This window comes from Polyodon spathula, chromosome 38, assembly GCF_017654505.1.
Source record: "Polyodon spathula isolate WHYD16114869_AA chromosome 38, ASM1765450v1, whole genome shotgun sequence".
NCBI classification, from domain to species: domain Eukaryota; kingdom Metazoa; phylum Chordata; class Actinopteri; order Acipenseriformes; family Polyodontidae; genus Polyodon; species Polyodon spathula.
In genome coordinates, this window is record NC_054571.1 from 5,104,949 (window position 1) to 5,130,365 (window position 25,417).

At 39.9% G+C, this 25,417-nt stretch overlaps 1 protein-coding gene and 1 long non-coding RNA gene across 7 annotated transcripts in view; both read right to left on the reverse strand.

The window, feature by feature from the left end:
• Nucleotides 1-25,417, reverse strand: part of LOC121304548 (MHC class II regulatory factor RFX1-like) — a 175,286-nt gene that overhangs the window by 103,326 nt on the left and 46,543 nt on the right. The window lies entirely within an intron of this gene.
• Nucleotides 693-6,462, reverse strand: LOC121304552. Its single transcript, XR_005947973.1, has 3 exons — nucleotides 6,305-6,462; nucleotides 3,075-3,393; nucleotides 693-885 (listed from the first exon to the last, which is right to left on the reverse strand). It is a non-coding gene; the product is annotated as an uncharacterized LOC121304552 (long non-coding RNA).

The following is a 25,417-nucleotide window of genomic DNA, read 5'->3' on the forward strand; positions in this document are numbered from 1 at the left end:
CCCTCGGCTCTTTGGCAGGACCTGTCTGAGAAGATTAACCAGTCAGGTACAAATGGCTGCCCTGCTGGGGTAGTTCATTCCTCCCATTCTTCGAACAGGGGAAGATTTTTTGGAATTTATTTAGAGGCTAGCCCAGTGATGGTAGTAAAGACTATTTTTGGATTATCTAGCAAAATAATCCACTTATTCCAACTTAATTTCAGTGCTTTCATGTTTACCAGTAATCCCTTTGTAGGGTCATGAGCCCTGAGATGTCATTGAAAATCAGTTGTCCTGGGTTAGGTTGAACAGAGACGGAACTACTTTACTACACAGTGGTAGCAGAAACCCAGGGGTCACAAATGGAGTTTAGAAAAAGGGGCATTCAGAACAGAAAATAGGAGACACTTTTTTACACAGAGAATTGTGAGGGTCTGGAATCAACTCCCCAGTAATGTTGTTGAAGCTGACACCCTGGGATCCTTCAAGAAGCTGCTTGATGAGATTTTGGGATCAATAAGCTACTAACAACCAAACGAGCAAGATGGGCCGAATGGCCTCCTCTCGTTTGTAAACTTTCTTATGTTCTTATGTTCTTACACAGTGGTAGCAGCCGGTAGAACTGAAACTTAGGGCAGGTCCCAGCAGGGGAGGGGGGAATCCATGGCTCACTGCGCATCAGCGACCCCTGTGGCCGATAGGGCGCCTGTGGTTCTGCAGTGGAGCCTCCAGATCTGTGTTTCCTCCGGCACTATAGGTCTGGTGGCCTCGCTGTGGATCCGCAGTGTGGAAAGTGATGGATTGGCAGGCGCGTGTTTTGGAGGATACGCGCTCCAGCCTCCGTTTCCCGAGTCAGTGTGGGGGGTGCGAGCGGTGAGCCGAGGATACAGATGATAATTGGGCACACTAAATTGGGGAGAAAACTAGGGTGAAAAATTAGAGATGACTACATTTTTTGAAATTTAATTAATTTGAATTGCAAAAGCCATTCAAAAAGCGACTATGGCGATGCTAGCTAGTGTTAAACACAGTCCTTTCAGCCTTGAATATTTTATATTGTATCTTTTAGTGTTCCCTGAAAAATGGACAAGGGTTGGAACGGGCCAGAATGAAATAATCAGACATGCATCACGCGCGTTTAACTGTTACTGAAGTCAGAATTTTATAGGGTTGGATATGTGAGTGCTGACTGTAAGGCACTGAAGATAACCGACAAAAACTTTCTCTCAGCATCTTGCCTGAACACGTCGTTACAATAAATGTGCTTTGAAATAGGCGCTACATCTAATCTCAGACAATAAATATACATTTAGAAACTAAAATTAAAGATAGAAGCATTTAAAATCATCAAAACGTACAAATCCTTTGCTGTTTTCCGTACACTGTCCCACACATCACTTTCCAGTTTACAAATGTCCGTGCACATTCTGGGAAGGAAATAGGTGCAAGGCAAAGCATGCTGCTGTAACTATTTCTAATATTTATCAACGGTGTCATTTATGGTGGACACTGACGTGGATTTTTGGCTTCCAGTTTGTGTGCAGCAAATATCGTTCGAATATTCAGATAGTTTCTTAAAAAAAAAAAAAATTACTCAATGCCGCTGTTTTCACGTCTCACTGCAAAAGTCTTCTCTCGCGATCAACCAATGATCACTGGCACAAAGCGAAATGGGCAGAGATTTGTGACGCATACCAAAATTAAATCTAATTAGAATGAAAGCTCATCCAATCAACATGCAGCGATTATACTGACTTTAATGGTGACCAATAGCAGCTAAGAGACTTAGAAGCACTTTTTTGTTGAGAATTTCACCCCTGAACATACTTATTCCGTAGATCGAGCTTTAATCGTTATAAATATGAAAGTATTTAAAATGATATATATTAAACAGCTGGTTACTTAACTATGTCTTATTACTAACGTTAGAATAAATTTTTATATGGCAGTTGTGTTGCAAAGTTTACCCCCCTAGTCTCTGTAAGTCGCTTTGGATAAAAGCATCTAATAAATGACTAAGGACTAGGATTGGAAAAACATTGCCTGGTCTGATGAAACGCAGTTCCATGCTGCATTTCACAAAATGGGATGCATTCAGGGTATGGAGAAAACAGCAGGGCGTGTCAAATTGCAGGCTGGTGGTGGTGGTGTGATGGTGTGGGGTGTGTTTTCATGGCACACATTGGGCCCCTTGATAAAAGTGGAGCAGCTATCTGAACATCATTGCCAATCAGGTACATACCTTCATGGCAGCAATGTATATCTGATAGTTTCCCTGTTTCAGGCAGTGAAATTCTTCACTCCGAGAAGGCTAGGATTGTCAAGGAATGGTTCCATGAAAATGACAATGAATTCAGCTTACTACAGTGGCCTGCCCAGTCACCAGATCTCAATCTAACTGAGCATCTGTGGGATGAGATGGAACGAGCTATCTGGAGTAGAGATCCACCACCAGCCAACTTGACACAACTGTGGGAAACATTGCAGTCAACATGGGCCAGCATCCCTGTGGAACGCTTTCGACACCTTGTAGAGTCCATGTCCCGATGAATTGAGGCTGTTCTGAGGGCAAAAGGGGGGTGCAACTCAATATTAGGAATGTGTTCCTAATGTTTTGTACACTCAGTGTACATTATATATACAAAACTTCCACTGGACCTCCCTAATTTCACTAGATGTGTTGTACACATGACCCTCTCTCATAAATCAAAGTATGATGTTATTTTACCGTAGCTTTTTTTTTTTTACTTCAGTAAGTCCAATATCAGCCCTATAGCTTTTATATGCCACTTAGATTCGTAGCTACAGTAGTACAAAGACCTTCCATTGGCCCTCCCTAATTTCACTGCAGATGTGTTGTACACATGTCCCTCTCTCATATAGAAGTATGATGTAATTTTACTGTAGCTTTTTTAATTTACAGTAAGCCCATTACCGCCAGTGGAATTAGTGAGGTCCAATGGTTGATTTCCATAGAATTTTAAATAACTGATTAATGTTTTGACACATACGTTGTGATGTTATATGTTGTGATTGTTTATTCAAACAAGAACTTAAAACTATGTATGTTTCAAGATAACAAGTGAGAATCTGACCTTTTGAAAAGCTTCATATGCAATGAGGTTCTTGTGGGGAAGGTCTGCGTCCTGCTGCGTCCGTCGTTGCATGTGGTCCTTGTCTTAACCAGGATGTTGTATATTTCTGCAGATGTGCCAGATGTAGTGGAGGCCCATGCATTGCTATGAACACTAGATCCCTCTCTGTTTCCAGGCTAAGGCAGGCTCTGCTTGTTGTCATTTGTGCTTCATCAAGCTAAAGCCCCTCTCACTCTCAGCAGAAGATGGCCAAGTCTTTAGCCTCCATGCCAAAGCTTTCATTGCTGTTGGTTGGCAGGATGGTAGTATCTTCAGTTCCCTGAAAGAAGAAACCGTTTCATGTATGGGTATGTGGCAGGCTGGCGAGTGGATAGAGTCCCAGAGACAGACTGCAGTTCAAAAAAATAACTATTTTATTATAAATAAACAAAAATAAAGTGCACAAGGGCAAAATAACAGATACTCAAACACAAATAAAGCAAAAACAAAACTCACAAAAATAGTTTCCAGGCTGGGCAATGCCTTCACTGGATTTAGAAAATTCAAAAACCACAAAACAAACACCAACCTGCTTCCTCAGCTCCCTCTCCCCAAATGAGAAGCAGAGGCCTCCTTTTATATCAGGTGGCTGGGCGCTGATTGATCGTTAATCAACCTAATCAACTAATCAACCCCAGCCACCTGAACATAATAAACCCAGGCAGGTAGGGGAAGTTAACCCCATCCCTGCCAAATTAAAAGGGCAGAGCTTTGCTCTGCCACACACCTCCCCCCATGTACAACGTACACCGGCCGCAATCGGCCAACCCCCCCCTTCCCCCCACCCTCACCAGATCTCAAGAGTCCAATTATGTCCCTTGGGTGGGCTGTTATGGTGGGTGGTGGTGGGCGGGGTTGATGTCGGAGCCCCCAAGCCTTCTTTGGTTGAGGGGGCCCCGAATCCAAGGTAGCATGGCGACGGCGGCCCGGCTCCCTCTGGTGGCGGAGGCGGCGACGGCGGCCCGGCTCCCTCTGGTGGCGGAGGCGGCGGCGGCGGCGGCCCGGCTGGAGGTGGCGGAGGCGGCGGCAGCGGCCCGGCTCCCTCTGGTGGCGGAGGCGGCGGCGGCGGCCCGGCTCCCTCTGGTGGCGGAGGCGGCGGCGGCCGCGGCCCTGGCTCCCTCTGGGCGGAGGCGGCGGCGGCGGCCCGGCTCCCTCTGGTGGCGGAGGCGGCGGCCCGGCTCCCTCTGGTGGCGGAGGCGGGAACGGCGGCCCGGCTCCCTCTGGTGGCGGAGGCGGCGATGGCCCCGGCTCCCTCTGGTGGCGGAGGCGGCGGCCCGGCTCCCTCTCTGGCTCTGGGAGCGACGGCAGCTCCTCACTCTCTGGCTCTGGGAGCGACGGCAGCTCCTCACCCCTCTCTGGCTCTGGGGATTATATCCTACAAAACTGGCTCCACTGGCAGCTCTCCCCCTCTCTGGCTCACTAGATGTGTTGTCACACATTGGAGTGACCGGTGGATCTCCCATGTCTACCGCCAGGTAATTAATTTTACTGAGGGCAACCTCTGGGAAGGACTTCAGGTGGTGTGTTCCTCCCACTGTTCCCACCTCTCCCCATCTCGACGCCACAGCGTGTTGATAACTATGGGGAGATCGTGGACGAGGTCTGCCTCAGGGTGCATCAACCAGTCCCAGATCTCCTGGGACGGTGGTGAAGGTGGTGGTGCTGGAGGTAGTGGGGTGGCCCCTGATGCCCGGGGTGAACACTTCCTCTTCCTGGGCCTGGTTGTAGGGGCATCCTGCCCAGTTGTGGCCGTACACATGTCCCACTCTCCACACCAGTATGATGTAATGGCACTGTCTGGGCAGGACCGCCAACGAAGGTCCTCCTTCCCGCACCAGGAACACCAGGGGAAGAGGCTGGCCGGGTCCTCCAGCGGTTTAAATAGCAGCTTACATTTCTTCAGCTGCTGCTTGTCCTGCCTTTTCCACTGTCTGCTCTTCTTTCCCATTTTTTCAAGAACTTAAAACTATGTATGTTTCAAGATAACAAGTGAGAATCTGACCTTTTGAAAAGCTTCATATGCAATGAGGTGGCAGGCTGGGGAGTGGATAGAGGCCTGCTGCAGTCTGCGTTCAAAAAATGTGGTCCTTTTATTAACCAGGATGTTGTATATTTCTGCACAAGGGCAAAATAACAGAGTGGAAACACAAATAAAGCTAAAACACTAGATCCCTCTCTGTTTCCAGGCTGGGCAATGCTCTGCACTGTTTAGTCATTTGTGCTTCATCAAAACAAAGCCAACCTGCTTCTCAGCTCCCTCAGCCCAAAGATGGCCAGAGGCCTCCTTTTATATCAGGTGGCTGGGCGCTGATTGATCGTTAATTGGCAGGATCAACTAATCAACCCCAGCCACCTGAACATAATAAACCCAGGCAGGTAGGGGAAGTTAACCCCATCCCTGCCAATTTAAAAGGGCAGAGCTTTGCTCTGCCACAGGGTAACAATAATAATAATAATAATAATAATAATAATAATAATCATAATCATAATCATAATAAACTTTAATTTGTATAGAGCCCTGTGGCAAAGCTCTGCCATTTATAAATTGGCAGTTATGGGGTTAAATTCCCCTACCTGCCTGGGCTATTGTGTTCAGGTGGCTGGGGTTGATTAGTTGATTAGCATAATTAACGATCAATCGGTGCCCAACCACCTGACATAAAAGGAGGCCTCTGCTCCCAATTGGGAGGAGGGAGCTGAGGAAGCAAGTTGGTGTTTGTAGTTGCTGTTTTTTGGTTTTGTGAATTTTTCTCTTCCAGTGACGGCATCGCCCAGCCTGGAAATCTTTATTTTTGTAAGTTTTGCTTTTTGTTTGGTTATTTGTGTTTAAATATCTTTATTTTTGCCCTTGTGCCCATTTATTTTGTGTTTTTGGAATAAAAGTATTATTTTTTTTGAACTGCAGTCTGTCTCTGGGCCTCTATCCACTCGCCAGCCTGTCACACGCCCTGTGGCAGGAAATGGCATTGCGGTGACGTCAGACCAGAAGGAAGCACACACAGGTCAGGGAGCTGCAGTTCCAACAAAGACGCGGCGTGCGCCATTTATTAAAGCACAAAAATAAATACCATTTTTAAATCGAAAACACTCACTGCTCACAGAGCGCAAATAAACAAACGAAATAAACCTCGAACACAATAATAACAGTTAAGGTCCGACTGGGCATTCGCCTTCACTGATTCTATACTTACTTTAAATTAACCTCTCCCTCTCGTTCTCCTCCGTACAGCCGCCCAGAGCAGGGAAAGCTGCACCCTTAAATACAATCTGCACGCGTTTATTAATACGTGTGACTGCCAGCTAGTTTACCAATGCACTAGCCGACAGCCACACATTAACACAAGGTTTTTTAAATCAAGGTGGATGGGGCTTCCCACCCACACTGCAAAACATATACAAAACACACGGCTATGCGGTCATTTATAACAAACACAATAAATCATAATACATAAATAACACAGGGGCGGAGGGGGAGACCCCGTTCTAAAAATAAACAAAAATACATTAAACAGCAGGGCTTTCCTACCGCCCTGCTACACTCCCAAGTTCATAACAGTTACTGTAAGCAAAAGGAGCAACAATGAAGTTTTGTTTATAATGCAGTAGTAGAGAAGGAGAGTACCTTAAAACCATAGTGGAGATGACCTTGTCAAGAGGGCCAGAGATCGGAGATCCACAGTTGAAAACAGTGAGTGACTGAACCAGCCACTGCAAATCTAGGAACTCCTCACAGCAAGGCACCGGCGACGAGGGATAGCAAAGTCCAGGCCACACACAGAGAGCAGAAGAACTAACAACACAACCCGCAGCGACCACCGACAAGCCATAAGGAAACACCCAGCCAGCACCCAGCTCACCAGGCAAGCAGGAAAGAACACCTCACTAGAGACCAATTAACAGAGATAACACTGCAGACAGGCAGGCGGAGGCAGGCGAAGCAATCACGTAAGCCAGGTAACAGCAGCAGGTAGAAACGGTGAGCGAGACAGCCGGGTAGAAAGACAGCAGTCCAGGCAGGCAGCAGCAGAGACAGCCGGGCAAAGAGACGGCAGTCCAGGCATGTAGCAGCGGAGACAACCAGGCAGAGAGACGGCAGTCCAGGCGTGTAGCAGCGGAGACAACCAGGCAGAGAGACGGCAGTCCAGGCAGGCAGCAGCAGAGACAACCAGGCAGAGAGACGGCAGTCCAGGCATGTAGCAGCGGAGACAACCAGGCAGAGAGACGGCAGTCCAGGCGTGTAGCGGCTGAGACAGCCGGGCAAAGAAATGGCAGTCTAGGCATGTAGTAGCTGGCAGAGATGACAGTCCAAGCAGGTAGCAGCAGAGACAGCGAGGGAGAGAGATGGCAGTCAAGGCAGGTAACCGCGGTAGACAGGGCAAACGGACAAACAACCAGAGAGAAACCAACTAAAATTGAGCGTAAAGACTACTAAAAAGGCAAAAAACAACCAAACATGAACAAGTGGGGAAGCGGCAACCAGAACATGGACAGCGTACCCACGTAGTCTCACAGTTTTTGCCAGCTGGAGGACCTCTGCATCGCCATACTTTACCCTGGCCTCCTCTTCTTCTGGACACTGTGTCCTGTGCAGCACTCTTGAGGAGATCAAGAGGCCTTCCGGGAATCTTTTTTTAATATTGGTACTACGTGCTTGCAGGAATTGCTTCCACAAAAAGGCAAAACTCTCATCATCAGTTTTTTTACACTTACTGTTGTGGACTCATCTACCATCACAGAAAATGGGTGATCACACTGATTAATATAACTTACAGGCTCCTTGGTCATTTCCTGACTGATATGTTGTAAAATGTTTGCACTTGCATGGTCTGATGCAAGAATTTGACCCATGTCTACACCATTCAATTCATGGCACAGAACAATTTCCCCATGTTTTGTAAAGTGCATATTTTCTTTTGCGCACAGGTAGGCTACCCTAAACAATTTTTCAGTGGTTTCAATTTTTTTTATATTTGCCTCTACAAACCTTGCTTCAGCAGTACGGGGTGTTTTTCTGATCAATTCTTTTTCCTGTTGCTAAATTATTTCCAAACATATTTTATGTGACTTTGAAGCAAGACCATGCTTCAAGACCATGGCAGTTGTTCCATCTATGGAAGCATCATCAGGCCTAAGAGGCTTTCTTTGTGAATGCCCAGGTATTTGACTGAGGAGCAAACAGAACAATAACCCTTCCATTCTGACAAGCCAGCTAGGGTCTTGCAGATTTCCAGTGCATCCATGAGGCTACCTTGACTGTATCAGGATGTTCATGACAGGACATGTTTTCAGAAGTAGGGCATTCAGATATTAGAGATGTGGATGTTGCTATAACTGAAATTCTTGAACTCACTTCTTTGTCATTAGATGTAGTTACATCCTGAACAGATGACAGAGATGTTGTTGTGTTGATGTTTTGCTGTCCATCAAATGCACTTTCATTGTGCAACTGTTTAAATGCTGAGCAGCTACCTGAAGAACCTTCTTCTTTCTCACGAGCTATACTCACATCCTGAATAGATGGCATAGTTCCTGTATCTGTACTTTCAGATACTGTTGTATCAATAGTTTCATTATGCTTCTTTTTTGTGTGAAATCCAAAATCAAACGGTGATGGCTGTTTCCTTTCCAAGCCATTTTACTATCTTATATTTCTTTATGATCTACCTTTTCATTTCTAATCTTGCTTTTCTAGTCTGCTTTTTAATCCACCTTCCCTTGAAATCTACACTTCACTTCAATTTTATTAATGACTTCCTGTCTCTTCTCTCTGCAAATACAGTAAAGTGAAAAGAAAATCAATATAGTTCTGTATACTATCATTATATACTAGTACAATAATATACACTAGTATTATAATTTGTACATACGTTTTAAAAAGCTGGCAGAACCTTTAGCTTCTCTATTTAATAACATTGCTCTTATAGACTATTACTTTGTCAGCTTCCCAGTTTTACTTGAGTATTGTAATGTATTTACAGGGTGATTTCCAAAGCTTTTGCTCCAGAGCAATAGTTACTCCAGATTGTGTAACTGTCATAATTTAAAGGCTCGAATTTAGCAAGAGACAATACAGGTATGGAAAAGATTATTTCTTGTCACTCATACATTGTTTTGGAATTTTATCAGAGAGAGAGAAAGGGAGGAGCACATCTCGCACTGAAAGCGTCCATATTGTTCATTATTTACATCACTAAAAAACCCGTCATGCTTTAAAATCCATACACAGTACTCTAACTCCGATAACTCCTGCCAAATTAAAGGAGCCCCTTTTTTCAGGCATGCTTAAGAAAACAATTAGAACAATGATTTGAACACAATTTAAAAGGTATTTTCTTTGATAATATTGATATCGCAGTTTTACTGTAAGGTATGGCTTTTTACTGTAAATAAATGCCTTTTTTTTTTTTTTTTTTTTGTCCGTTTAGTTAGTAGGATGGACAATCGTCGAGCTATTCATACAAAATACATCAAAGCTTAATCTTTCCCAGTATTTACTAACATGAAAACATGCGGGTACCTTTGCTTTAGCGAAGCAGAAAATAAATTGAGCATCATCAGAAATGATCAGCATTATTAACTATTTTTAAATTTATTTTTAACCTTTATTGAGAAAATATATTAGTAGTACAACATATTAATAATATTTATTTCTATTAAGATAACAGAAATGTCTTAAGACAACACATTAATCAAGCAATCAATAAGGCTACGAAACTACAGGAACAAAAAAACCCAAAAAACACGAATATTTGTTTATTATGATTATAATTATTATTGTTAAGTAAATCGACCATAGAATATGAAAATTCGTTGCAGAAGACATATACAGTTGGGCAATGACTAGAACAAAATTATTTGCGAACCTGGTAATTAATTATCTGCGCATGCCAGACTCACAAAAACCGGACCAGCTCCCAGTGGAACTGCTTCTCCCACATTCCCGACTGGAGGAGGAGGTGATCAAAACTCGTGATCGATCGATCTATCTATCGTCAAATACATTGTAATAGTCAGCAGCGAAAATGTATGTTCTCAGTAATTTACACAACACGGAATCGTCCTTTGACTGTGTTGCAATAAGCTATAGTGAGATTTCTTTCATACTTATTAAATATTACGTGTTTCATCCTTTTTGAAAGCGCAGTTCCAGTGCAGTTTTAAATCTCTCCTGAAACAGGGAAACTAGCTATACAAGTTAAGCCTCTGATTGCGAGACAGTGTCTGATAGCCTGACCGGCATTTCCAAACGCCTGATATTTGGAAGCTGGTTGACAGCTTGACCGCAGTGAAAATCTGACAGCGAGACCCTCCTTTAAACTCAGATATTCGCAGGCGCTACAGCCTATGGGGCGGTATCTACTTTTTTCACGGTCTGTACGTGAAACGTTGGCTAACGGGTTTATTACTTTTGCTACATTAAAAAACTACATAACCCACGATGCATTGCCCGTGTTCTTTGTACACTCTGGCCTGTAGTTCAGCTGTGGTCACGTAGATTGGCAAAAAATTAATCCAATCAAAGTCCGCTTAAAGTATGATGAGTACAAACCTGACCTATCACAACATGATCAAAAGTGGGACCTTCGGCCTAAAAGGAAGGCAGTCTGAGGATGATTGACACCGATTTTGTCCAATACTAATCAGAATGAATGACTGACAGAAATACAAGCCATTAATCGTGGGGGTAGAAGGCGGGATTTTAAAGGACAGGGTCATTACTTTATTGACGCGTGATTTGATCAATCAGAAGAAGGCTTTTTTGTGTGACAGTTCAACTGCTCAATTATGATAAATCTCTTGACACAGGCGTTTACTGCCGCGGCCCAATCGCGTCCGAGGGGTGGGAGGAAAGAAGGCGGGTGGGTAGCAACAGTTGCCCCGGTGAGGACGGAGCGCCATAGCCACGGTAGTCCTGGCGACAAGAACCCAGCAACGCGAATCAACAACAACAACCCGATTCCTTAAAAAAAAAAAAAAAAAAAACACCAAAAATTACCGGGGAAAAAAAAACCCAGCGAAACATAGAGGTGAACCGAGACTTTCCTTACTCATTTTCTTTTGTTTTGCACTTGAACCGCTTGAGAACAGTGTTGATTTTGCTGTTGTGTTTTTTCAGCCCTCACAAAGTGCGGTACGAGCCCGGGGTGCAGGTATTGGCTGCCCAGCCGCTCCTCAAGCCCAGGCCGTTGTTATGACGATGTCAGTCAGTGACTCGGGTGCAAAATGGCGGGCGTTATAATACAGGAGTGCACTTTGATTGTAGTTTCTTGTCAAGCCTTAATATTAAATAACGGCCTTGCGTGAGTGGTCTCCTAATGTAGACAGCTGATCTTCGGGGCTACCTTGTTATTTATTATGGTAAACAATTAAAGTATCGCCTTGATTCGTTTAAAGAAAGCTTGGTCTTTTTAGTTTTCGCTGTATTAAGGTGGGCTGGATAGGGTACTTCAATTCAATACTGTAAAGTGTTAGTAGTTTTAAAATAAAAGTTAAAAGTTAAAAGGCGAGAACCGGGGGTTTTCCCGTTCTTTTTATGACATGGTTTTTATTTTTATTTTTTGTTTGCTTCTTTGACAGTCGGATATGGCGAGGGGGCGTGTCGAGAGACGGAGTGCGTGTCAGACGAGGAGTGGGGGGGGGGGGGGGGGGGATTTGGGGGGGCATGTAAATTAGCAAAGGGACTGACGAGCAAATCAAGTTGCTGGAAGGAGGAAAGCCAGGCAATCCGATTCCTGAAAGTGACAGATAGAAGAGGGTTGGGCGGGGGTAGTGCGTCCATGATGACGGGAATGAGCGAGAACTGTGGATGTGCTGACGTCATAGCAGTTCAGAGGACACGGTGCAGAGCTTACAATAGAATAGACAAAGAGAGGTGATATATTTTATTGAGCTAACTAAACAATAATTAATCACAAGTTTAAAATATCTCAGAGGTGTGTACTTCGGGTGAAAGTAGAAAGAATATATATTGTACAATGATAATAATTGACGCTTGTGTTTTCACGGCGTGACAAAGTTAACAAAAAGAATGAAACAGGATATATAAGATACCCAATTGTGTCCAATGAAAATTGATGCGAGTTTTGTGTGTGTGTGTGTGTCTATATATATATATCATATATTATATATATATATATATAGTCTATATATTTTGCCCTGTCTATATATATAGATATATATATATATATATATTATATATATATCAAATATTATATAACATTCTATTTTAATTAACGTTAAAAGATATAAATTTAGCCATAAAAAACTAGCAACCTTGGTTATGGTGTATTTTGCCAAAAATGTGACTAAATAAAATAAGTTCTAAAAACTGGTACAACGTTATATAAAATAATACAGAATCACACAAACATAAGAAATAAAAAAGTAAATTAACCAATAGTTTAACACTTTACAAAAAAATTCTGTGATCAGAATGGGACATGCAGTTATCCAGTGTAGTTTATTTGCAATGTATTCACTTATTTGTTGGTCCCTTGAAATGACTGTTAAAGAGAAACCACTATAACTATATATATACCGTCGAACTCGATATATATATATATATATATATAATATATTTCATATATATATATTATATATATATTACCCGGAGTCAGTCAGTGTACAGGAATTAAGGTAGGTCAAAAAAACACTTGCAGTATTTAACGCTCTAAAGTGACTCACGAGATAATGAAGGTGTTTTAGTTTATAAACTCAACATCAAACCAGAGATGGGCGTCCATCTATTATTATTTTTTTTGTACAGTTTGCCGGCTTTACCTTGTTTTTATTACCCGTTCCTTTCCAGTTTCTCTAAGATATGAATGTACCAGCTTTACATCTTTTTAGTTTTTATTATTTTACGTATTCTCATTTTGTTGATCATTAATGAACATTTTTGGGTGTTGTCGAGTGATTGAAAATGAGACATTGTTTAAATAGAAAGTTAGTCACTGAACAGCGTAATGGAGCTAAGCATTACAAATGAATGGGAGATTTTTATTTGTTTGTTTATTTATGTTCTGATGGCTCATTGGACAGAAATACCTCGTTTCCATAGTCAAGCTAACTCGAGTGCACTCAAGTGCTCCAGGGTTAGCCTGAATTTTGCAAAACTCGAGTTGAAGTGCAACGTGAATTGGCAAAAAAATAGCGTTTCCAGGGTTTCCTGAGTTTGTCGAGTTATTACGTGAGCTGGACAAGTCTCACTCCTGTTCTTGCGAGAGGTGGTCAGATAGTAACCAGGTAACCAGATTACTGGATCATCATTACTGACATTGTAACATTGTTATCACCAAACATGATAATGAATACTTTTCTAGAAAATTCACTGCAGACTGTCTTGTGATATTGGACGGTGCCCTAAAATCACATCTAAACTATCATATGTTTTGAGATCTTTTGTTATTGTGGACCTTAATTTTTTTCCCTACACTGGAGCGCCTTCCTACTCACACCCATAGAAATTAAAACTTAGCTTATATTTTGAAAACTTTGATTTCGAAAAGATCCTTGAAGCTGACTTTGAATGACCCGATCTCCCCAAACGTCAGTAATAATGTTTCATCATGATTCCATGTTGCATAATGTGCTGTCATGTTAAATAGTGTTTTGGGGGGGGTTATGGAGTTAAATTATAGGTAAGCTATTATTTTGTTTTTTCTAACCGTAATTTGCATCTGACACTAGCTTTAGAGATTGTTGCTAAGACCCAGGATTCCTTGATTAGTGACGTATTTTCTGTTCTGCCCGAATTAATTCGGACCAGCCTACATAGTGAAATGGTAGCAAAGAACTCAGGTGCACGCCCAAATTGGAGGCCAACTTGAATTTTACAAAAACATGGAAACGCAGTTCTGGGGGGACAATAAGGGTGTATACTCAAGTTGGCTTGACTGTGAAAACAAGGTGCAAGATGCTTACTTGTCTACTGTTAAGTGAGTTTCATTATCACACATGAGTACATCTAGTCTGCTGTGTGCGGAACACAACTTCACTTCTCAAAATACACTAGCAGCTCTTCGGCTACAGACAAAAAAATAGAACAAATTAAAAACACCAGTTTCGACAAAAATTCAGGATCGCTGCAAGCTCATGAATCAAGGTAAATATGATAATATACAACCGTTTATTTCAGTCCACAATTACATATAAAACTAGATATACTGTTTATTCTGTATTCTGATCTCAATGCTGTTGATCAAGTTTGAACCACACGTTTTTATTAAGAACATAAGAACATAAGAAAGTTTACAAACGAGAGGAGGCCATTCGGCCCATCTTGCTCGTTTGGTTGTTAGTAGCTTATTGATCCCAAAATCTCATCAAGCAGCTTCTTGAAGGATCCCAGGGTGTCAGCTTCAACAACATTACTGGGGAGTTGATTCCAGACCCTCACAATTCTCTGTGTAAAAAAGTGTCTCCTATTTTCTGTTCTGAATGCCCCTTTTTCTAAACTCCATTTGTGACCCCTGGTCCTTGTTTCTTTTTTCAGGCTGAAAAAGTCCCTTGCGTCGACACTGTCAATACCTTTTAGAATTTTGAATGCTTGAATTAGGTCGCCACGTAGTCTTCTTTGTTCAAGACTGAACAGATTCAATTCTTTTAGCCTGTCTGCATATGACATGCCTTTTAAGCCCGGAATAATTCTGGTCGCTCTTCTTTGCACTCTTTCTAGAGCAGCAATATCTTTTTTATAGCGAGGTGACCAGAACTGCACACAATATTCAAGATGAGGTCTTACAAGTGCATTGTACAGTTTTAACATTACTTCCCTTGATTTAAATTCAACACTTTTCACAATGTATCCAAGTATCTTGTTAGCCTTTTTTATAGCTTCCCCACATTGTCTAGATGAAGACATTTCTGAGTCAACAAAAACTCCTAGGTCTTTTTCATAGATTCCTTCTCCAATTTCAATATCTCCCATATGATATTTATAATGTACATTTTTATTTCCTGCGTGCAGTACCTTACACTTTTCTCTATTAAATGTCATTTGCCATGTATCTGCCCAGTTCTGAATCTTGTCTAGATCATTTTGAATGACCTTTGCTGCTGCAACAGTGTTTGCCACTCCTCCTACTTTTGTGTCATCTGCAAATTTAACAAGTTTGCTTACTATACCAGAATCTAAATCATTAATGTAGATTAGGAATAGCAGAGGACCTAATACTGATCCCTGTGGTACACCGCTGGTTACCACACTCCATTCTGAGGTTTTTCCTCTAATCAGTACTTTCTGTTTTCTACATGTTAACCACTCCCTAATCCATGTACATGTGTTTCCTTGAATCCCAACTGCGTTCAGTTTGAGAATTAATCTTTTGTGCGGGACTTTGTCAAAAGCTTTCTGGAAATCTAAATAAACCATGTCATATGCTTTGCAATTATCCATTATCGATGTTGCATCCTCAAAAAAATCAAGCAAGTTAGTTAGGCACGATCTCCCTTTCCTAAAACCATGTTGACTGTCTCCCAGGACCCTGTTACCATATAGGTAATTTTCCATTTTGGATCTTATTATAGTTTCCATAAGTTTGCATATAATAGAAGTCAGGCTTACTGGTCTGTAGTTACCTGGTTCAGTTTTGTTTCCCTTTTTGTGGATCGGTATTACGTTTGCAATTTTCCAGTCTGTCGGTACCACCCCTGTGTCAAGAGACTGCTGCATGATCTTGGTTAGCGGTTTGTAAATTACTTCTTTCATTTCTTTGAGTACTACTGGGAGGATCTCATCCGGCCCAGGGGATTTGTTTATTTTAAGAGCTCCTAGTCCCTTTAACACTTCTGCCTCAGTTATGCTAAAGTTATTTAAAACTGGATAGGAACTGGATGACATGTGGGGCATGTTGTCAGTATCTTCCTTTGTAAAAACTTGTGAAAAGTAATCATTTAACATATTTGCTATTTTTTTTTCTTCCTCTACGATTTTGCCATTTGTATCTCTTAAACATTTAATCTCCTCTTTGAATGTTCTCTTGCTGTTGTAATATTGGAAAAACATTTTGGAATTAGTTTTAGCTCCCTTAGCAATGTTCATTTCTATTTCTCTCTTGGCCTTTCTAACTTCCTTTTTGACTTGCATTTGCAGTTCTGTGTACTCTTTCTGTGTACTTTCTTATTGGTCCTTTTTTAATGCTCTGTAAAGTGCCCTTTTTAGCTGAATATTTTTTTTAATTGATCTATTAAACCATTTTGGCAATTTAGTTTTACATTTAGATTTGTCTACTTTAGGGATATAATTGTTTTGCGCCTCTAGTACTACGTTTTTGAAGAACAACCATCCTTCTTCTGTGGGTGTTTTCTCTATTTTACTCCAATCTACTTCTGTTAGTCTCTGTTTCATGCCTTCATAGTTTGCTTTTCTAAAATTGTAAACCTTAGCTTTAGTCTTTACTTTTGAGGATTTAAAAAACACTTCAAATGAGACCATGTTGTGGTCTGAGTTTGCCAGTGGTTCTCTGACCTCTGTTAGTTGTATTTGTAATTTCTAAATTATTGCCCCTAGTAAATTTTGGTGACAGTCTCAATAGGTACATTTCCTGGTTAAATAAACTAGACACCACGTGGTACGCTGGTCTCTGTTGTTCATATTGCGACATAAGAATATTGCAGAGGTGCGTTAAACCAGGCGAACTTTCACAACCAACTGTGTTCACTTTGAACAAGGCTAGTTGAATGGTTTACTGAACATTCCACGAACATTTGAAATATGCAACCCATCCTGAAATCCAAAAGCAAAACGACCAGATTAGCTATTTTTCTTTTTAAGTAAACAGATCATCATCATCATCATCATCATCATCATAATAATACTAATACTACTACATTGCTGGATGGCGTCCTCTCTACCCCCCCTCTGTAAATACAGTATAATCGTAAATCTCGAAAAACTACTCACTTCTAAATCTTTTGTAGTCATTTTTCTATTACTTTAGTATAAATGCATGTTAATTTGAATTCATATGTTGTTTTTTTCTGACTTTATGTGAATGAAAAGACACACATTTGCCCGTTTTCCCATTGGAAATAGTGATATTTTGAAATATCACTGTCCTGGTCACAAAAGCAAAGTTTGTGGGGAATAATAGCCATTTTCTATACTTTGAGGCATAAGCAATTAGGAAATAACACTTACTACCCAGGAACAAAAATTGTGTTACACAGTGTTATCCGTCAGAGCCCGTGGTTTTTTTTTTTTTTTTTTTTTTTTTTTGCATGTGTAAGGTACTGCACGCAGGAAATAAAAATGTACATTATAAATATTATATGGGAGATATTGAAATTGGAGAAGGAATCTATGAAAAAGACCTAGGAGTTTTTGTTGACTCAGAAATGTCTTCCTCTAGACAATGTGGGGAAGCTATAAAAAAGGCTAACAAGATGCTCGGATACATTGTGAAAAGTGTTGAATTTAAATCAAGGGAAGTAATGTTAAAACTGTACAATGCACTTGTAAGACCTCATCTTGAATATTGTGTGCAGTTCTGGTCACCTCGCTATAAAAAAGATATTGCTGCTCTAGAAAGAGTGCAAAGAAGAGCGACCAGAATTATTCCGGGCTTAAAAGGCATGTCATATGCAGACAGGCTAAAAGAATTGAATCTGTTCAGTCTTGAACAAAGAAGACTACGTGGCGACCTAATTCAAGCATTCAAAATTCTAAAAGGTATTGACAGTGTCGACCCAAGGGACTTTTTCAGCCTGAAAAAAGAAACAAGGACCAGGGGTCACAAATGGAGTTTAGAAAAAGGGGCATTCAGAACAGAAAATAGGAGGCACTTTTTTACACAGAGAATTGTGAGGGTCTGGAATCAACTCCCCAGTAATGTTGTTGAAGCTGACACCCTGGGATCCTTCAAGAAGCTGCTTGATGAGATTTTGGGATCAATAAGCTACTAACAACCAAACGAGCAAGATGGGCCGAATGGCCTCCTCTCGTTTGTAAACTTTCTTATGTTCTTATGTTCTTAAATAAAGGAAAGTAGGTAGCAAAATGTTCTTACTCAGTAGTGGTTTATTCGACTAATAATTATATAGAAAAGTAATTAAAAAAATAAACACCTACGTACTGTTTTAAATTGACTGAATAACCCAAACTATCACATAGTAGGCCTATATTTAAATAAGAAAATTATTTTTTGAAATCACCTTGGTTATGTTTTATAGGTGCAAATTAAGTGGTATGAAATTATCTTCAGTTGTTGACTGAGTTTTTGGTAACTACCAAATCATATAGACCTATAAAGACAGCGATTTAAAAAAAAAAAAAAAAAAAGTAACATTTGCCTCAATATCGTTCAATCCTGCTGTATGACCTTATAAATTCTAAAGTTACAAACACAACTGAGCTGTTTTGAAAATGAAAGCTAATTGCAGCACGGTACCGCTACATTTAAAAGATTCATGCAACGTGTTATGCTAACTGGTTTGTTCATAAATGTGTATGCTCGCACCCTACCTTTTCATTGCGTTTTTAAATGCTGTACAATTTTGAAGATTTCCATTATATGTGAGTAAGTGTTAAAACTTCATGTTGATGTTGGACTCTGCTCTCACCAAGATAAACACCAACTAAGACATAGCTTCTTTTACTGTAAACTATTGTGATCCATCTGCGTTTCCTTTCATCTGATGATGTAGATATCCTTCTGCTTGGTAATGATGGCGGAAGTGTAATGCCAGCTCTAGTAGAGTAGCTAGTTGAGTGTACCAAAGTTTCTTCCTTTCATATGCCTCATCCACAGCATCCTACCATGGCACTGTTAACTACCAGGTGAACAAGGCGTGCTGATTCAGACCACAAGACAATATCTGGTCGAAGGTTAGTGTGCCAGTAACTTGCTTGATTTTTTTGAGGATGCAACATCGATAATGGATAATTGCAAAGCATATGACATGGTTTATTTAGATTTCCAGAAAGCTTTTGACAAAGTCCCGCACAAAAGATTCATTCTCAAACTGAACGCAGTTGGGATTCAAGGAAACACATGGATTAGGGAGTGGTTAACATGTAGAAAACAGAAAGTACTGATTAGAGGATAAACCTCAGAATGGAGTGTGGTAACCAGTGGTGTACCACAGGGATCAGTATTAGGTCCTCTGCTATTCCTAATCTACATTAATGATTTAGATTCTGGTATAGTAAGCAAACTTGTTAAATTTGCAGACGACACAAAAGTAGGAGGAGTGGCAAACACTGTTGCAGCAGCAAAGGTCATTCAAAATGATCTAGACAAGATTCAGAACTGGGCAGACACATGGCAAATGACATTTAATAGAGAAAAGTGTAAGGTACTGCACGCAGGAAATAAAAATGTACATTATAAATATCATATGGGAGATACTGAAATTGGAGAAGGAATCTCTGAAAAAGACCTAGGAGTTTTTGTTGACTCAGAAATGTCTTCATCTAGACAATGTGGGGAAGCTATAAAAAAGGCTAACAAGATGCTCGGATACATTGTGAAAAGTGTTGAATTTAAATCAAGGGAAGTAATGTTAAAACTGTACAATGCACTAGTAAGACCTCATCTTGAATATTGTGTGCAGTTCTGGTCACCTCGCTATAAAAAAGATAATGCTGCTCTAGAAAGAGTGCAAAGAAGAGCGACCAGAATTATTCCGGGCTTAAAAGGCATGTCATGAGCAGACAGGCTAAAAGAATTGAATCTGTTCAGTCTTGAACAAAGAAGACTACGTGGCGACCTAATTCAAGCATTCAAAATTCTAAAAGGTATTGACAGTGTCGACCCAAGGGACTTTTTCAGCCTGAAAAAAGAAACAAGGACCAGGGGTCACAAATGAGACAAAGGGGCATTCAGAACAGAAAATAGAAGGCACTTTTTTACACAGAGAATTGTGAGGGTCTGGAATCAACTCCCCAGTAATGTTGTTGAAGCTGACACCCTGGGATCCTTCAAGAAGCTGCTTGATGAGATTCTGGGGTCAATAAGCTACTAACAACCAAACGAGCAAGATGGGCCGAATGGCTTCCTCTCGTTTGTAAACTTTCTTATGTTCTTATGTTCTTAATCTCAGGTGGGAAAATAAGCTGTTGTCCAACAAAAATATTCTAGAAATTTGTAGAAAATTCATTAAAAATAAAAACTGAAATAGCTGGGTTGGATAAGTGTCTACCCTCCCTTGTAATCCTAAGTTAGCTCAGGTGTAAAAATCGCCTTCACAATCACACATCAAGTTAAGTGGCCTCCACCTGTGTTAAATTCAGCAGTTCCTGTAGGTTCCCTCTGCTGGGTAGTACATTTCAAAGCAAAGACTCAACCATGAGCACCAAGGCGCTTTCAAAAGAACTCCAGGACAAAGTTTTTGAAAGGCATATATCAGGGTATAACAAAATATCAAAGGCCTTGAATATCCCTTGGAGCATGGTCAAGACGATTATTAAGAAGTGGAAGGTGTATGGCACCACAAAGACCCTGCCTAGATCTGTCTGCCCCTCCAAACTGGATGACTGAGCAAGAAGGAGACTGATCAGAGAGGTTACCAAGAGGCCAATAGCAACTTTGTAAGAGCTACAGGCTTTTATGGCCAAGACTGGTCAAAGTGTGCATGTGACAACAATATCCCAAGCACTCCAAAAATCTGGCCTGTATGGTAGGGTGGCAAGAAGGAAGCCATTACTAAAGAAAGCCCACCTTGAATCCTGTTTGAAGTATGCAAAAAACTCTCAGGAGATTCTGTAGCCATGTGGCAAAAAGTTTTGTGGTCTGACGAAACTAAAATGGAACTTTTTGGCCTAAATGCAAAGCGTTATGTTTGGCGCAAACCCAACACAGTGCTTCACCCACAGCTTACAGCTTTCCCACATTTCTGAGTCAACAAAAGCTCCTAGGTCTTTTTCATAGATTCCTTCTTCAATTTCAGTATCTCCCATATGATATTTATAATGCATATTTTTATTGCCTGCGTGCAGTACCTTACACTTTTCTCTATTAAATGTCATTTGCCATGTGTCTGCCCAGTTCTGAATCTTGTCTAGATCATTTTGAATGACCTTTGCTGCTGCAACAGTGTTTGCCACTCCTCCTATTTTTGTGTCATCTGTGAATTTAACAAGTTTGCTTACTATACCAGAATCTAAATCATTAATGTAGATTAGGAATACTGATCTCTGTGGTACTCCACTGGTTACCTTACGCCATTCTGAGGTTTCTCCTCTAATCAGTACTTTCTGTTTTAACCACTCCCTAATCCATGTACATGTGTTTCCTTGAATCCCTACTGCGTTCAGTTTGAATTATGGTTTTTCAGTTTTGTATTTAATATACTTTTTTTTTTTTTCTCAATAAAAACTTTTTTCCCCTTAATGGAGTGGAGTATGGTGTAGATAACTGAAAAAAATGTTTAAGTTCTGGAAATTTCTGAAAAGCAAATGAGGGAAAAAAGTTACAAGATAAAGATAGAAGAATTGTCACAATAGAATAATTGTGAGGAAGGTTAATAAGAATCCGAGATTGACTGCCAAATATGTTCAAAGTGAACTGTCTGCAAGTGGGACTGGGGTTTCCATTTCAACCATAGGCTGGGTATTGCATGGTGAAGGTCTCAATGGTCGCAGGCCAAGGTAAAAGCCACTCTTAGGAAAACGTTACAAGGACAATCGCTAAAATTTTGCAAAACGGCATGTGAATAATAGATATGAGTTCTGGTCAAAGGTTTTGTATATATGTGTGTGTGTATAATCCCACATATCACATGGAGCCTGTTTGTTGCACAAATTCTGGTGAGTCAGTAAATAAGTGCAAGGTATTTGTCATTTGTAGCAAATACGAACATCTGATTTTTGTATCCGAATACATGTAAAAAAAAATGTATTTGACTATTCAGATATTTGTCCCAGCACTAATCTAAATGCAAGCCTATTTATTTTAAACACAGTCCTTTCAGCTATGTCTTTTTGACGTATCTTGTTTATGTTCCTTAAAAAACAGAGAATGAAAGGGCCATGAAATAATTAGATATGCGTGTCACTGAAATCAAAGTTGTATAGGGTCGGATATTGAGTGCTGACTGTATGTACAGTATGTAGTTTTGTTTTTTGTGTAGCATTATTTTCAATGTCTAGGGATAGGGAATAGGGAGTTCATTAAAAAATTGCCTCTTGGAAAGGAGAGGAAAGGCTCACTAGCTGGGGAGGGAGTTCGTTTTTCATCATTTAGTGCACTGTAACCTGAGCCCAGTGCTCTTTTAGCCCTCTGACCAAACAGACAGGCAGGCTGGGAGGGTGACGGAGGCAGAGGAGATATCATTAACGCTGGGAGCTGAATTGAGTCATCTGGAGCAGGCAGGCAGGCTTCACATAACAGGGCAGCTGCTCTGGATAACGACCAGCTTCCAGGAAATTCAATACAGCACCACCAAGTAAGGCTGGGACAAGGCCTCCTTTTTTACCATCGATGCATCATTTTCCAAAGCAGCAGATGTACCTCAGTCCTTAAAAAACATCACCAAAAGTAACAGAAATACTACTTTTAGAACTAATGATAATATACTGAATATGTAACATACCAAATCGCTACTAAATTATTAAACTATTACTGTACATCAATTCAGTGGTATCAGATAATGCATAACTCCTTTTAAAAATATCTTGCCTTATTTTCATCGTTGAATAATTAAACAAGTAAATCTAAGTAACGCTGGCTCATTCAGGAACAACCAGCATTCTAGATAAGGTTTTGATAATATACTGATAGACATCAACAACTTTTTTCTGGAGGTCTTCAGGAATTTCTTCTGATCGTGGCATGATGTGCCTCTAGAACCTGTGTGCTGACAACTTCACTGTGATGGTAAGGGCCAAATTTAGTCAGATTTATATTGGGCAGGGCTGGCCCAAATCAGGCCTGATTGTTAACCAAGTATTCAAACAGCTGACCCTAATTATCCCTTTAATTGGGTTGAGTTAACTGGGGGGGGAATAACTTTTTCACACCTGAAGACTGCATGTTTCGTTACCTTGCACACCAAACAAATGAAAGAAGCACCAAACGTTGGTATCATTTTTTTCTCTCAGACTCCCTCAAAGATCTGACCAAATTCAATGTGAAAAATGTGCAAAAATGCAGAAAATCAGACAGTCGGCAAATACTTTTTCACGGTACTGTATGTATATATATCTTTATATATACATATCTTTCTCAAGGGAGCCTGTGTTTGAATCAAAACATTGGAGGTATTTATAGGTGTTTGACGGCATGACAACTACTTGTTATTGTTTATATTCAAATCCATGATTTATTCTTACATGATGTAATGGTGTTCTATATATTGTGACATCATTTTTACTTATATCTTTAAATCTATATTAATTCTAATTAATATTATTTTATGTAAACTTATATTTATATTCTCATGCAATGCTGGCTCTCGGATCATCCTTGGTTTGGTGTCCCCAGCGCATCAGCATGCACAACTTTTGAATTAATTTGGTTTATTTAATTATTTTTAACTTTTATATGTTTATTGGAATTAATTAGTTCATTCTTTTCTGTTGAGTCCCGCTGGCATACTTGTGTTCAGTCTATTTATCTATTTGCTTTCTTTTATTCTTCTATATGTCGCATTGTCTAATTTTAGCTGTTCTAATATTACAAACTTTACATCATTTATGTCATGTCCTTGACTGGTGAAGTGCTGTACTATTGGTTCATTCATTTTTTTTTATTTCTAATTAATGAAAGGTGGTTCTGAATTATTTTATATAAAGTTGTTCCAGTCTCTCCAACATATTATATTTCATCATATTTTTCACAGGCTATTCCATAAACAACATTGTTATTTTTACAGTAGATATTAGTATTTAGTGGATATGTGGTGTTCTTGTGTTTAATTCTATTTTTACTTTTATCCATGTATTTACAAACTTTACATGTACTAGTGCAAGTATTTGTAGAACCTATTCTGTCAATTATTCTTTTATGTTTACTGTGAATTAAAATATCACCTAAATTAGCTTCTCTTTTGAATGCTATAACTGGGGCCGTAAGAAATACTTTTTTCAATTTTTCTGGATTATGTAGAATCTGCAAGTGTTTCCAAACTATCTTAGAAATATTCGGCAAAAGTTTAGAGTAAGTCATTACTAATGGGACTCATTTGACCTTTTTATCTCTATTTTTATAATCTAGTAGATCATCTCTTTTTAGTTTATCCACTTTTCTTAACAAGTCTCTAATTCTTTCTTTGTATCCTCTTTTTTTAGGATTTGTTTTTAATACATGTCTTTGTTTTACACAGTCACTTTCTCTTGAGCACATTCTTCGTATTCTTCTTCCTAGCCCCTTTGGGATTGCCCTTTTAGTGTGTATTGGATGTGTAGAGGACATGTGTAAATACTGGTGCGTGTCAGTAGGTTTATAGAAGAGGTCAGTCTCAATTGAACCTTCAAGTTTTACTGTGGTATCTAAAAATGCTATTTCTTTTCTTGTCCATCGAAGGTCCACCTTAATATTACTGTGTATTTCATTTGAACATTTTGTGAAAATGGAAAAGAGATTCTTCTCCATGTGTCCCAACCCCAAAAATATCATCTACAAACCGAATGTATTCTAAAGATTCTCTTTCTGATTTTCTAAGTAATTGTTCTTCCCATTTCCCCATGTATGTTCTGGCAAAATGCATTCCTAATTTAGAGCCTATTGCTGTACCATCATTATGTTTGTAATTTTTATCAACAAATGTAAAATAAGTGTTTTCTGAAACTACATTGATCATGTTCAGCACCTCTGCTGTGGGTATTGATTTATCTAGTCTATTATCTAGTGCTTTTTGACAAGCTTCTGAAGTTTCTTTACGAGGGACACTTGGGTATAAGGATTTTACATCCATGCAAAATAAAATTGTATTCTCTGGAAGGTTGTGCTTTAGTGATTCAAGTCTTTTTAAAAATTGTGTTGTATCCTTAACATAGTTTGGTAATTTCTCAACGTGTGACTTAAGTTGTTTTTCTGCTATTTCAACCTTTATGTATGCTAGATTATCAATCGTGCTGACTATCATTCCCATAGGGTGATTTTCTTTGTGCATTTTAGGATTTCCTCTTGCTAGCCCTGTTCTTGCATTATGTGGCTGCATGTATTTTTTAAATTATTTTGATATAATGCCTTTATTGTATAGTCTCTCTGCAATTTCCTTAACCTTTTTACCAATTTATTGATCTTATTGCTTTTAACTTCTTCATATGTATCCATATTCTTTATTTCACATTCTACACATTTTGTATAATCATCTGTATCCATTATCACTATTCCCGATCCTTTATCTGCTGGTCTTATATC